The 15,137-nt window shown below is 36.6% G+C and overlaps 2 non-coding genes across 2 annotated transcripts; one reads left to right on the forward strand and one right to left on the reverse strand.

Moving 5' to 3' along the window:
- Window positions 1–1,141: 1,141 nt before the first annotated feature.
- LOC118344929 lies at window positions 1,142–1,248 on the reverse strand. The gene has a single exon (XR_004798658.1). It is a non-coding gene; the product is annotated as a small nucleolar RNA R71 (small nucleolar RNA).
- Window positions 1,249–14,570: 13,322 nt separating this feature from the next.
- LOC118344952 lies at window positions 14,571–14,678 on the forward strand. Its single transcript, XR_004798679.1, has one exon. It is a non-coding gene; the product is annotated as a small nucleolar RNA R71 (small nucleolar RNA).
- Window positions 14,679–15,137: the final 459 nt, after the last annotated feature.

Raw genomic sequence — 15,137 nt, forward strand, 5'->3', positions numbered from 1 at the left:
TGTACAATGAATAGAAGAGTGCAATGGAAATGAAAAAGTTCTGGTTGTGAACCAGATTCATTTTGTTGGATTTGAGTGTAGCATTGAAAAGTAAGAGATTGAGATGCAAGACAGTAAACTAAAATTGCTAAAATTAATTAACCGAAATTTAAAGGAACAAGAAAAATAAATGAAATCAAATTAAATAAGCAAGAATTAAAGGTGCAAGAAAAATAAATGACATTAATTTAAACAAGCAGGAACTAAAGGTGCAAGAAAAATAAATAACATTAATTTAAATGAGCAGGAATTAAAAATTTAAGAAAAATAAATGACATTAATTTAAATGAGCAGGAATTAAAATGAACACTTAAAGGATTGAAATAACACATCATAAAATTCAAACTGAAATAAAATAAAAAATAAAACTGGAGATGGAGGCTACAAGTGAAGGAGGAAAGCTGGGCAATAACAGTTGGGCCATTAGGCTCTCAACTGTGTTGCCATGCTCCCTCTCTTCAGCTGAGCTTTCTCCCAGAACTGAAGAAAAATAAAAGCACACTAAATAACTCTACTCCTAATCTACTTCAAACTCTAACTAACTAACTTATGTCGTCCGTTTGAGTCCCTTATATAGGCTTCAAATGCCACTGCGTTGCACTCTTCCATTCATTGTACATATCACCACTTTTATTTTCTATATGTAAATATTTTTCACTATTTTACATGAGTTTCATTTTAAGCAACTTTTCCTTAGGAGACGATCTAAGAATTTTATTCCTAATTATTACGCGATACCCTCTTGCACTTGGGAGAGCCTTTGTGCTGCTCATTTTTTAGAGAGTCACCAGTATTGTGAGACCTACAATCAATGCTAATAACTTTGAGATTAAGCCTGGTCTCATTCAGATGGTACAACAGGAGTAGTTTGGTAGAGGACTTGCTGAGGATCCACATGCACACCTTGCCAATTTCTTGGAGATTTGTGATACAATTAAGATGAATGAAGTTAGTGATGATTATTCGGCTCAGACTTTTTCTATTTTCTATAAAGGATAAAGCCAAGGTCTGGTTGAATTCCAAAGCACCTACCTCTTTCACCGCCTGGAATGCCTTGTCACAAGGTTTTTTGAGTAAGTATTTTCCTCCAGGTAAGACTACCAAATTTAGAAATGATATTACCGGTTTTATTCAATTTGATGGTGAATCTTTGTATGAAGCCTAGGAGAGGTTTAAAGAATTGCAGAGAAAGTGTCCACATCATGGTCTTCCTGATTGGCTGATTGTATAGACTTTCTATAATGGATTAACACATTCAATCAAGATTATCAGAGTCATAGATCCAGGAGATAATTTAATGAGTAAGTAAGAGGCATATGAGTTGTTACAAGAAATGGCCTCTAACAATTATCCTTGGTCTAATGAAAGGGGTATGCCTAAGAAAGTTCCAGGTGTGTATGATGTAGATGGCATAAACATATTGAATGCCAAGGTAGATTCTCTGGTAAAAATGTTCGGTAAACTGGGTAATGTGAATTTTGTTTCTAGTACTAAGTTATGATTGTTGTGGAGGAGCTCACATGAGTGCTGATTGTATGCAGGTAGAGTAAGCCCAATTTGTGTCTAATTTTAACAGGCAGTAGAAGCAGAACAACCCTTATTCCAACACATACAACCCAGGCCAGAGCAATCATCCCAACTTTTCATGGAAAGATCAAGGTAACCAAGGTAGCAGTTCTAGACTTTTCCATTCTTCTGGTTTCCTACCAAGACCATCCCAAATAGAAAGTAAGCAGCCTTGGGAGATAGCTATTGAGAAGTTAGCCAATGCCAATTCAGAGAGATTTGAGAGACTGGAAGCAAAGGTTGACCAGTTGGTGAGTTCCAACAGACATGTGGAGATGCAATTAGGGCAGTTAGCCAATTCCATCAACTCTCGTGGACAAGGCAATTTTCCTAGTAAGACAAAGGTCAACCCAAAGGAGCATTGCAAGTTGGTCACATTGAGAAGTGGTAAACAACTTGCTCAGGTATGTGGTGAGATTGTAGTTGGTGATGAAGTAGACCATGAAGAGGTGAGCAAGAAGATCGGTGAAGAAGTTGAGGACCTAGCCAAGACACCATCCCCACTACCACTAGTCGAACCTTATGTCCCTCCCATTCCTTCACCTCAAATGCTTAAGCAAAATAAAATTGATCAACAATTTGAGAAATTTTTGAAAGTGTTTAGGTAGCTCCACATTAATATTCCTTTTGCAAATGCCTTAGCACAGATTCCTACATATACAAAGTTCCTAAAGGGGATAATGTCCAAGAAGAGGAAATTCGAGGATTTCGAGACCATTACATTGACGTAGGAATGCAGTGCCATTATCCAAAATAAGCTTCCACCAAAACTATGAGATCGAGGGAGTTTTTCAATCCCTTGTACTATAGGTGATGTTAATTTTTCTAAAGTTTTGTGTGATTCAGGTGCTAGTGTTTCACTAATGCCTTTATCTATGTCTAGGAAGCTTTGGTTAAAGGAGTTGAAGCCTACTACCATCTCTTTGAGGCTAGCTGATTGATCGGTGAAATATCCTTTGGGTGTTCTTGAGAATGTGGTGATCAAGGTAAAGGCGTTTATCATTCCGGTTGATTTTATTGGGTTGGAGATGGAAGAAGACACCGAGATCCCTATCATTTTAGGCCGGCCTTTTCTAACCACAGCTGGAGCTGTCATAAATGTTAAGAATGGTAGGTTGACTTTGAAGGTAGGTGATGACGAGGTAGAGTTTCATTTATTTGAAGCTGCTAAATATCCTTCTTTTACTGATCATGTTTTTCGAGTTGATGTTGTAGATGAGTTGACCAGAGAGGTTTTTAGAGCTAAAAATACTAAAGAACCTCTCGAGACATGTTTAAGAAGTGCTTAGACAAGTAAAGATGATAATTTGGAGGTTGCAAAAGTGGCATGTGCATTAGAAGCTACATGTCCTAAGCCGAAGCAGAGAGGTATTCATTTTGAGGATCTAGGCAAAGGTAAGCCACTCCCTCCCCCTTCTAATGTGCAAGCTCCAGTTCTAGAGTTGAAGTCATTACCCTCACATCTCAAGTATGTCTTTTTAGGTGAGAATAATACTTTGCCTATGATTGTGAGTGCTTCTTTGTCTAATGATCAACTTGAAAAATTGATGCGTATTTTGAGATTGAGAAAAAAAACCATACGATGGACTATATCAGACCTTAAAGGAATTAGCCCTTCATTGTGTATGCATAGAATTTTAATTGAGGATAACCATAAACCTGTTGTTGAAAATCAGAGTTTTCAGAGGCAGTTAAATCCTAACATGAAAGAAGTAGTTAGGGCTGAAGTTCTTAAATGGTTAGATGCAGGGATTATTTATCTTATATCTGATAGTTCATGGATTAGTCTAATGCAGGTAGTACCTAAAAAGGGTGGGATGACTGTGGTGTATAACGAAAATAATGAATTAATTCCCATTAGGACAGTATACAGGTGGAGAGTTTGCATAGATTATAGGAAACTTAATAGTGTTACCCGTAAGGATCATTTTCCTTTACCTTTTCTTGATCAGCTACTCGAGAGATTAGCTGGGTATGCGTATTACTATTTTATAGATGGTTATTCAGGGTATAATCATATTTCTATATTCCCAGAAGACCAAGAAAGACCACATTCACTTGTCCTTATGGTACGTTTGCATTCCGTAGGATGCCTTTTGGTTTGTGTAATGCACCTGCTACATTCCAACGTTGCATGATGGCTATTTTCTTTGATTTTGTTGAAAAGATCATGGAGGTTTTCATGGATACTTTTTCTGTTTTTGGATCTTCTTTTGATAGTTGTTTAGATAACTTGTCTCAAGTTTTACAGCTTTTGAAGCCTTATCTTGCTAGTAATGTGGATCCTAAAGGAGTTACTTACTCCTTCAAGAATCCTACCTATGGTTGATGGTGTAGAAGTCAAGCTAATGACTATAAACAAGTGCTTCTTTTGTTTTAATTGTTGTTTTTATTTAAGTTTTTTTTTAATAATGATAGTTGTGACCCCCCTTCTTTTGGTTGTGTTGTGTAGGTTTGGAAAAATAAGCAAGATGCTAGTTCATGTTCAATTCAATCGAACATTTGTTGTGTTTAGCCTTGCTAGAAGGGGAGTATTAGTGTTCCATTTTTCTTTATTTTCACATTGAGGACAATGTGAAAATTAAGTTTGGAGAGTGGATATTTGATTATGCTGAATGCTAGTGCTGGCTATGTTTGTTTGAGAAAGATGAGTGTGATGCTTTTCTTCTGATTATCCCCTTTGATCTAGTCCTAAACAAAGTTTAAGTAAATAAAGTGATAATGGTTAGATAGTTGAATAAATAAATGTGTACGAAGTTCTATCTACTCCAATGTTTTGAGTTGCTTAGTAACTAGGGGTATTCATTACCAATGTTTACTTTTACGTCAAAAGGCAACTTGAAATAAGTGTGACTTGTTGAGTAACTGGGTCCATCCATCACAAATACTTGTATTCGTGTCAAAAGATGAGCGACAACTTAAAGACAAAGAATAAATATTATTGAAGAAAAATAGTGAAAAGAATAAAATAATATATATATCTCTAGTTTGCTACCTTGTTTGTAGCAGTGAGAAAGGGTGATTGCAGGTTGAGTTGTTACATGATTCAATTGTGTTGATTGCATGATAAATATAATTGAGTTTGGAATTATGTATGGATATTCGAACTAGAGAATGTGAGTATGCTTAGTTTTCCTTTCTTTGCTATTGTTTATGTACTTACTAAGTTGAAGATTTGATGTTTGCATGATAGGTCATTTGGGTGTGATGAGTTGAGCCTAACTATGGTTATTGTCCTTTATTTTTATGATTTTCCTTTTGCTTTAGGACAAGCAAACATTCAAGTTTGGGGCTATTTGATGTGGGAATTTATTTCACACATTTTCTTAGTTCTAATTGTTTTGTTAGAGTGTTTTGTATGTTTCTTAGCTCATTTTTGTAGAATCTTAGGTGTCTTTTACATTTATTAAATTCTTGAAAATTCTTGGTATTTTGCAAATGTTTAATTATTAAATTAGGTTGAAATTGGGATGATGTGAAGAAGTAGAAATTGGGCTAGGCCTAGAGAGCAAATCCTAGTTGGTTAGTCTAGTCAAACCAGAACACTGTTTAGTTTTTGGGTTCTAGCTAGAGCAACAGACCTTTGCTTTGGCTTTCTGGAAAGCTAAGACATAGGCCTAAAACTTTTATGCATAGCCAAAAACCCAATTCTGCCTTTATGAAGTCCAAAACTTTGCAGAAACGGTGGAGTCCAAATTTGTCCAGAAGTTTACTGCAGCCCAGACCCTGTTTCAGATTTCAGCCTGTATCTAGAGTTCTAGAAGTTAGAATATAGCAAGCTGAGGTGCGTTTGAAATTTGAGAACAAGATCTAAGACTTTCATGATGGACTCAACTTCACAATGTGTCGTTTTGATGCTCTAAATCCAACTGGAAATTGGTTAGCCGAGAATTTCGGATTTTCAGTAGCAGATATGGTAGAAATCTTTTGTTTTAAAATTTGAAAGGAGAATCGATTTTGAATGGATTGGATGGCCTGGAGATATGGAAGGAGGGTTCTAAAAAGAAAAGGTTCTAGAGGATTTGAGAGTGATTTGGATCAAGAAAAAAAAAACCATAGAAGGAATTCACAAGAAATCCAAATTCAAAATGCTCTGTGAGACAGCCTGGACATACTTTACAGTTTTTACCATAACTTTCTACTTACACATCTGATTGATGGGATTCCTAATGGATTGGAAATATATCTTAAAGGGCTACAATGTTATTTCTAAGAAGGATTTCTAAATTCATAATCCTGAAGCACATACATGGTTATCAAGATAAGTCCTAAAAGTTAGGTGATTTGTTTAGGGGAATCATGAAAACATTAGGATTTCTTTTCTACCATATATAAGCATATCATTGGCATTAGATTAAAGGAGGAGGATTGAAGGAAGAGCCATAATTCTGAAAGGAAGAATGAAGTTGGCGATTTTTGCAATTACAAAGTTCTTTTTCTTTTTCTCTAATTTTAAGTTGCTGAATTGTTATTAAGTATGTTGAATTCAAATTTATGTTTGAGAAATAATTGGATTATTTTATTAGTTATGATATACTAGTTTTCTTATTCTAGGGTTAGGATGTAGTCATTGAATTTTGGATATGATTTTAGTATGGTTGTATTGAATACCCTTTGTTAATTACATTTGGATGATTTCAATTTTCATTCTTACAATTTATTAGCCATGAATTGCATGCTTAAGATGTTGAATGAAGTAACGAAAGTTGAAATTCAATATTAGTTCGTGAATTCATCAAACCTTGGTAGTATAGTTTAGAAATAAATACACACCTTTGTGACCTACATTCAAGAATTCCACAGAGCATAATGAATTTATATTTAATTTATGTGATCACGACAGTAGACATGATTAATATAGGTATAGGTGTTATACCTTGAAAGAGGATATCACATAATAAAAGTGAATTCGGTCGTTGTAATTGGCAAAACATTAATGCAAGCAACCAGGTTTAAACTCATTAAAGGAATTCAATTGATGAAATTCAAGCTGTATGATTCTTTCATATTTCATTGTTCAGGTTAAGAATTTGCAGTCAGTCACATCAATTTGGGATTGTCTAAATTATTTAGGAAAGTTTATAAATTGGTACTTGAATTTCCTCCTTGTGGAAACGATACTCTTTTTGTCATGTTCTATTTGTCACGACCCATGCACATGTAGTAGTGTCTAGGGCCCGACTGTACCGGAAACTGTCGCGCTTCTCCCACACTAGTTGAAGGTATTTTTTTAGTTTCTCTCCTTTTGCAGTGTATTACCCCATGACTTGATTTATGACCACATGGGAGTCAGCTCTTATATCAACCACCTTAGCCCCTAATGCCTCAACTATGGAGAGCCCTGCTAACAATGCCTCATAGTATGCCTCGTTTTTGGTGGATTTGAAAGTGAGCTTTATTGAATAGTAGTGTTCTTGTTCGGAATTAGTTGTGACATACACCCTTGCTCCCTGGCCAGTACGACAAGATGAACCGTCAACGAAAACCTACTAGGGCTTTTTGTCGGTGTAGCTTGGACCTCTTCGAGTGTAACACCCCGCCTAAAAAGCTCATTAGGCCTTGACCTTAGTAGCCTTAATCATAGTTAATTTGAAGTTGGGCTATTTGAGAATAAGAGCAATTTTGGATGCTCCAGTTGGATAAAGGGCTGTATACTTTGGGTTTAGTAGAATTATTAGAATATTCTAGTGCAATATTGATTTTGAAGAAAATGAATGTATTTGGAGATTGATTGGTTTAGTAATATTATTTTGGATAATTTTTAGTGTTTTATTCATTTTGAGGATAAGAATCCAATAGGCTCATAAGGGAATGACACATGGCACATTGGAGGGTTGCCACATTAATAGGCTGAGTAATTTGGGTTAAATATTTTATGAAATTTGAGAGGCACAAAGATTGGTTTACTAAGGGCCCAAGCTTTTTGGGTATAAAGGCTTAGGAGAGGCAATAAGACTTTAGGCCCTACTTGATGGACCTAAGACTTTAGGGCCCTAGTGCACTAAAGTTTTAAGGGCCCAACTTAGGAGATATAAAGTTTTAAGTTTTTCTTGGAGGTCACTAGAAAATGGGCCCAATGTAAAGGACCTAATGTAACGCCCGTCCTTGTGGTGAGACTTTTTTATAAAATGATTTTAGAAAAGGATGACGGGAATTACCGTTCGATGTAAAACTTTTTACTTCCATACCTAGGGTGCAAAACTCTACGTTATAAAATAAAATATGCTTTGAGAATAAAAGAGGTTTACAGCGGAAAATATCAATTTTAACAATAAAAACGCCTCTCATACATTTAAACACTCATGCCTAGACTTCCGTGCTCTTCCCCTTGAGCCATGTTCGTCCTAACACGTACTGCTCATTCCATCCCTGTGGGGGGAGGGGCATGCATAAAAACTAAAATGAGTCGATGACTTTTTTTTTTTTTTTTTTGATAAAACGGATCTCATTCCATTCATTTAAAGAGGACATACAAATTTGACTTTAAATAACAAGTCAATTACAAACGTTAGTAGAATCCCAGTACACTATTGTGACTAACATGGTCTAGTCCAGACGGCTTATCTCTAAAAACAGAAGTCTAAGAGATAGCACAACTCTGTTTCTGACAGAGTTTGCAATAACCAAACACAAAACTCCATACCCAACTAGATGGGGGGTATGGAGAAACCAAACCCCAACATCACCGACTAGGCGGAGGGGGGACAACACCCTTAGGACCTAAGTCCGAAGGGACAAATATTTTTGGGCTTTTTGTTTTCTTGAAAATAAAGACAATGCAAAAATAAATTACATTAAAAACACTGTAAAAAGGGAAAAACAAAAACGCCTCAGAAGGAAAAACCAACGGTCGGTCTTGGAAGATCCAGAGTCGCCGATTCGAGAGCTGCCGCGCGTTGCAACGGAAAAGAGCTCCTTGGTGGCGCGTTCTTGTGAGAAGGTACTTAAGGGCTGCATGATCTGTGAAAATTGTAATAGGGAACCAAACAAGTAAGCACAAAACTTGTCCAAAGCAAAAACTACAGCTAGCAACTCCTTTTTAGTGGTTGAGTAATTCATTTGAATACTATTTAGAGTTCTACTAGCCTAGTAAATGACATGGGGCTTCCTTTCCCTTCGCTGTCTAGGACACCACCTACAGCATAATCACTAGCATCGCACATAATCTCAAAAGATAAAACCCAATCAGGTGGTTGCATTATGTGTGCTGAAGTAAGCTTGTCGATTAGTGTTTTAAAGGCCTTTTGACATGTCTGTATCCACTCAAATGGGGCATCTTTAGCTAGGAGGTTGTATAGCGTCTAGATATGGCAGAAAAGTTTTGTATGAACCTCGTATAAAAGCTTGCATGACCAATAAAGGATCTAACATCCTTTACTATCCTAGGTGTAGGTAACTTAGAAAATAATTCAATCTTAGATTGATCAACCTCTATTCCCTTGGAAGAAATAATATGCCCTAGGACAATACCTGAAGGTACCATAAAGTAGCATTTTCCTAATTCAAAACCAGTTCCTTTTCCTCACAACGGGTCAACACTCTGTTTAATTTCAGCAAACATGCATCAAAAGAAATTTCATGCAATTTTCAACCATGTCACTAAAAATGCTCATCATGTAGCGTTGAAAAATAGCAGGGGATTACACAATAAAAATAGCATTCTATAGAAAGCATAAGTACCAAAAGGGCAAGTGAAAGTGGTTTTATCTTGGTCTTCTAATGCAATTTCAATTTGATAGTAACCAGAATAACCATCCAAAAAGTAATAAAATGGGTGACCAGCTACACGCTCAAGGATTTGATCAATAAAAGGGAAGGGAAATGGTCTTTTCGGGTGGCGGCATTCAATTTTCTATAATCAATACACATCCGCCACCCAATCACAAGCTTTGTGGGTACTAACTCTCCCAATTCATTCTTCACCACAGTAATGCCTAACTTATTGGGGACAACTTGCGTAGGATTAACCCATTTACTGTTAGCAATAGGATATATAATTCCTACATCAAACAGTTTTAACACTTCAATTTTTACCACTTCTTTTTTGGTAGGATTAAATTTGTGTGGAGGGTCTCTACGAGGGCTAGTTTTATCCTCTAAATCAATTTTATGAGAACAGACTAAGGGGCTAACACATTTTATATTTGCAATCCTCCAAAATTGAATGGATAGTAACTGAAGAGGGCAGAATACACCTGATGTGTGACATGGCCAGCCTAGTAAGCATAAGAGATGGCAAATTAAAATGGCAAAATGACACTATCTTGCAAACAAAAAATAAAGAAAATAGCAACAAACAAAAAGGAAAAAAAGGAACGGAAAGAAAATAAAAAAAAAAAAAAAAAACATACCTACATGGTGGGGGTTAAGGTTGATAGACTGGGTCTGCAAGTGGAATGTCTTCCACTTCAGAAACTTGCGTATGAATAAGTATTTTTAGGCATTGACCATTTAATTTAAAGACTTGGCCATCCCTAGGGTCCTCTATTTCTACCGCCCCATTTTCCAAAACATGTTTCGCTACAAAGGGGCCAGTTCACCAAGACTGAACTTTTCTTGGGTACTTGTAAAGTCTAGAATCATATAAGTATACTCGATCATTAGGCTTAAATGTCTGCCTAAGAATACTTTTATCATGAAATGCTTTCATTTTAGTCTTATAGATTTTAGAGTTCTCATAAGCATCATTTATCAACTCCTCTAACTCAGTTAACTAAAATTTACTAAACTTACCCGCCTCTCCTAGGTCAAAATTAAAATGTTTGATAGCCCAATAAGCTCGATGCTCGAGCTTTAAGAGTAAGTGACAAGGCTTTCCAAAAACAAGCCTATAAGGTGACATCCCTAAGGGAGTTTTGAAAGTTGTACAGTAGGCCTGAAGTGCATCAACTAGTCTTAAAGACCAATCTTTGTGACCAGGGTTTATCGTTTTCTCTAGGATTTGTTTAATTTCCCTATTGGCAAGTTCTACCTGTTCATTTGTCTGAGAATGCTAGGCAATAGAAATTTTATGAACAACCCTATATTTTTTCATCAAAGCCTCAAATGAACGGTTGTAAAACTGTGTGCCCCAGTCACTAAAGATAGCACGTGGTGTACCAAACCAAACAACACATTTTTTTAAGAAATTTGATTACTGTTTTATTATCATTGCTACTACAAGCTACAACCCCTACCCATCTTGATACATAATCTACTGCCACAATAATATATAGGTATCCAAAAGGAGAGAATGGTCCCATGAAATCAATACTCCAACAATCAAATATTTCAATCACTAAGATCGGGTTTAAGGGAATCATATGACGATGAGACAAAATTCCTAGCTTTTGACACCTTTCACATGAGCAACAATAGATGTTTGCATCCTTCAACAAGGTGGGCCAATAAAATCCACATTGCATAATTTTTGCCGCAATTTTTTATATTGAAAAATGTCTCCCGCAAGCTTGGGTATGACAAAGTTCTAAGATGCTAGCAATCTCCTCATCAAGGATACAACACCTTATAATTTGGTTAGAGAAATATTGGAAAAGAAAAGGTTCATCCCAATAGAAATTGCATACCTTAGCCATGAACTTCCTCTTGTCTTACGCACTCCAATCTGCCTATATCTCGTCTGTAGCCAAATAATTCATACTATGAGCAAACCATGGTAAAGAGGAAATAGACAATAAATGCTTATCTGGAAAATCATCCCTAATTGGCAAGTGGTCGGTGGTGTCCTCAAATGTGAGCCTTTTGAGATGGTCGGCAATTACATTTTTAACTCATCTCTTATCTTTGATGGTGATGTCAAGTTCTGGTAAAAGTAAAATCCACCATATTAATCACGTTTTAGCATCCTTCCTTGTGAGAAGGTACTTAAGGGCTGCATGATCTATGAAAATTGTAATAGGGAATCAAACAAGTAAGCACAAAACTTGTCCAAAGCAAAAACTACAGCTAGCAACTCACTTTTAGTGGTTGAGTAATTCATTTGAATAGAGTTCTACTAGCCTAGTAAATGACATGGGGCTTCCTTTCCCTTCGCTGTCTAGGACACCACCTACAGCATAATCACTAGCATCGCACATAATCTCAAATGATAAAACCCAATCAGGTGGTTGCATTATGTGTGCTGAAGTAAGCTTGTCGATTAGTGTTTTAAAGGCCTTTTGACATGTCTGTATCCACTCAAATGGGGCATCTTTAGCTAGGAGGTTGTATAGCGTCTAGATATGGCAGAAAAGTTTTGTATGAACCTCGTATAAAAGCTTGCATGACCAATAAAGGATCTAACATCCTTTACTATCCTAGGTGTAGGTAACTTAGAAAATAATTCAATCTTAGATTGATCAACCTCTTTTCCCTTGGAAGAAATAATATGCCCTAGGACAATACCTGAAGGTACCATAAAGTAGCATTTTCCTAATTCAAAGCCAGTTCCTTTTCCTCACAACGGGTCAACACTCTCTTTAATTTCAGCAAACATTTATCAAAAGAAGTTTCATGCAATTTTCAACCATGTCACTAAAAATGCTCATCATGTAGCGTTGAAAAATAGCAGGGGATTACACAATAAAAATAGCATTCTATAGAAAGCATAAGTACCAAAAGGGCAAGTGAAAGTGGTTTTATCTTGGTCTTCTAATGCAATTTCAATTTGATAGTAACCAGAATAACCATCCAAAAAGTAATAAAATGGGTGACCAGCTACACACTCAAGGATTTGATCAATAAAAGGGAAGGGAAATGGTCTTTTCGGGTGGCGGCATTCAATTTTCTATAATCAATACACATCCGCCACCCAATCACAAGCTTTGTAGGTACTAACTCTCCCAATTCATTCTTCACCACAGTAATCCCTAACTTATTGGGGACAACCTGCGTAGGACTAACCCATTTACTGTTAGCAATAGGATATATAATTCCTGCATCAAACAGTTTTAACACTTCAATTTTTACCACTTCTTTTATGGTAGGATTAAATTTTTGTTGAGGGTCTCTACGAGGGCTAGTTTTATCCTCTAAATCAATTTTATGAGAACAGACTAAGGGGCTAACACATTTTATATTTGCAATCCTCCAACCTATGGCTGACTTATGCTCATTTAAGATTCAAAGTAATTGCTCACCTTGAGATCAGACAATTAAGGTGAGATAATAACATGAAAAGTTCACTTGCACCAAGGAAAGCATGTTTTAAACCCTTAGGTAAATGTTTCAATTCAACTCTTGGTACTTCCATCTTTGAAGGAATCTGCTTTTCACTTTCCTTAGGAAACTCCTCAAATTTCGCTAGCCAAGCTCGTGTGTCATAATCCTGAGTTTCATAAAAAATAGCACAAATATCAACAACATCAGATGAATTACTAATAGTATCAAACTCAGAATTAACAAGGAAATATTCAAGGGGATCAGAATCATGAGTTGTATGAACTCTCTTATCTATGAGTGCGTCAATCATGTACATTTGATAGCACTCGTTATCCTCTTTTGGCTATTTCCAATATGGAAAATATTCACCTTGAGTCATATTCCCAAAAGAGAGTTTCTTTAGACCATTTCATAAGAGTATTAGTAGCAGCAAGGAAAGGTATACCTAAAATTAAAGGGATTTTAGAACTAGACTCAACAACAGAATGAGTGTCGAGGATTAAGAAATCAACAGGATAATAAAACTTATCTATTTGAATCAAAACATCCTCCACCACACCCCTTGGTACTTTGACTGAACGATCAGCCAATTGTAATACCACAGTCGTTGGTTTGATTTCTCACAACTCTAGCTGCAAGTAAATGGAATAAGGTAAAAAATTTACACTATCTCCTAAATGTAGCAACGCTTGCCCAAACCCATAATTCTCAATATTACATGCAATGGTTGGACAACCAGGATTCTTGTATTTAGGATGAATTCGCTGCTCAATTAGAGCACTAACTTGCTTTGTTAGAAATGTTGTTTCCTTAACATGGTGTTTTTTCTTAACCATACACAAATATTTGAGAACTTTTGCATAAGTAGAAACTTGTTTAATAACATGCAAAAAAGGGAGGTTAATTTTTACCCGCTTGATGCTCTCCAGGATTTCATTGCTTGGATCCAAAGTTCACATATTCAATTTTAAAGCTTGATGAAATGGTACCTTAATTGGGCTCTTTATTAGCTCGTCTTACTTGGGTAGCTCCACACCACTATTACTTTGATCCTCTTCAATATCCTCTAACTTATCATTTATTGAGATATGTAAGGATTTACCACTTCAAGCCACAATGGCATTGACATCCTTCAAATTTTATTGCACCATATGTTGACCTTAGGGTGTGGATTGAGGTTAAGAAGGGAACTTACCACACTCATTCACACTCAAGGAGCTCATCAACTTAGATACATGGCTCTTTATATCCTTATTTCCTTCAACAACCTGCATAAATAAAGACTTAACTTTTGATTAGTTTTACCCTTTGCCTCAACAAAAGCATGTAAAGTATCTTCTAAGGGGTTCCTAGAAGAAGAAGATGCATGATATGGTGCAGGGTAAGTTCTAAGTGGTTGTGCAGGCTGCTGGTTTTCAGATTTCCAACCAAAATTCGGGTGATTACACCACCCCGGATTGTAGGTATCGGAGATAGGGTGCAAAAGGATTCTTGTACATACCTAAGGAATTACATTGTTCCTTATACATTCCCCTTATTTTCGCAAATGTGGGGCACTCTTGAGTGAGATGATATACTCCACCACACACAAAACACGGTCCAAAGGACTCAACACGAGTAGCCATGAGTGTTGGCTTTAAATCCTTAGTTTCTATCACTTCTAACTCCATGGTAAGCATCCCAGCTTTAGCTTTTAGGTTATCCTCTTCCCTAAGATGGTAAATTCCACCACCATTTGGATTTTCAGCAGGTCGTGACCTATTTGTACTCTCAATAGCACTAGCTCCTGTCCAAGTGTGAGCTTTTTCAGCAAGCGCCAATTCCCATACCCATGGTGAGGACACATACTGAACAACTCCTTAAACCTCTCCCAAGCATGATACAAAGTCTCACTATCCTTTCGTGCAAAGTTGAAGATCTGCCTCTTCAAAGCATTGGTCTTATGTTAGGGAAAGTATTTGTTAAAGAAGGCTTGGGTCATCTCATTCCAAGATCCTATTGATCGTGGTCTTAGTGAGTACAACTAGCTCTTTGCTCTATCCTTCAAAGAGAAAGGAAAGAACTTAAATCTCATAACATCGTTTGTAGCATTATGACTATGGAAAATCGCAACTACTACCTCAAACTTCCTGATATGCACATAAGGATTTCATTCTCTAAACCATGAAAGGTAGGAAGTAACTGTATCATCCCTGCTTTAAAATCAAGTCTGTGAGTATTGTCTGGACACTTGATGCATGATGGTGTGGGTGTGCACGTAGGGTAGAGGTAATCCTAAAGAGTTCTAGTGTGTTGATCTTCGTGTTCACTCATTGTTTCGGGACTAAATGGATTGTCAAATAAAGTGTAATGCTCCGGTCCCGCACGAATCGGAGAGTTACTTCCTAGCACTT

The sequence above is a fragment of the Juglans regia genome, chromosome 16, assembly GCF_001411555.2.
Source record: "Juglans regia cultivar Chandler chromosome 16, Walnut 2.0, whole genome shotgun sequence".
Classification (NCBI taxonomy): Eukaryota; Viridiplantae; Streptophyta; class Magnoliopsida; order Fagales; family Juglandaceae; genus Juglans; species Juglans regia.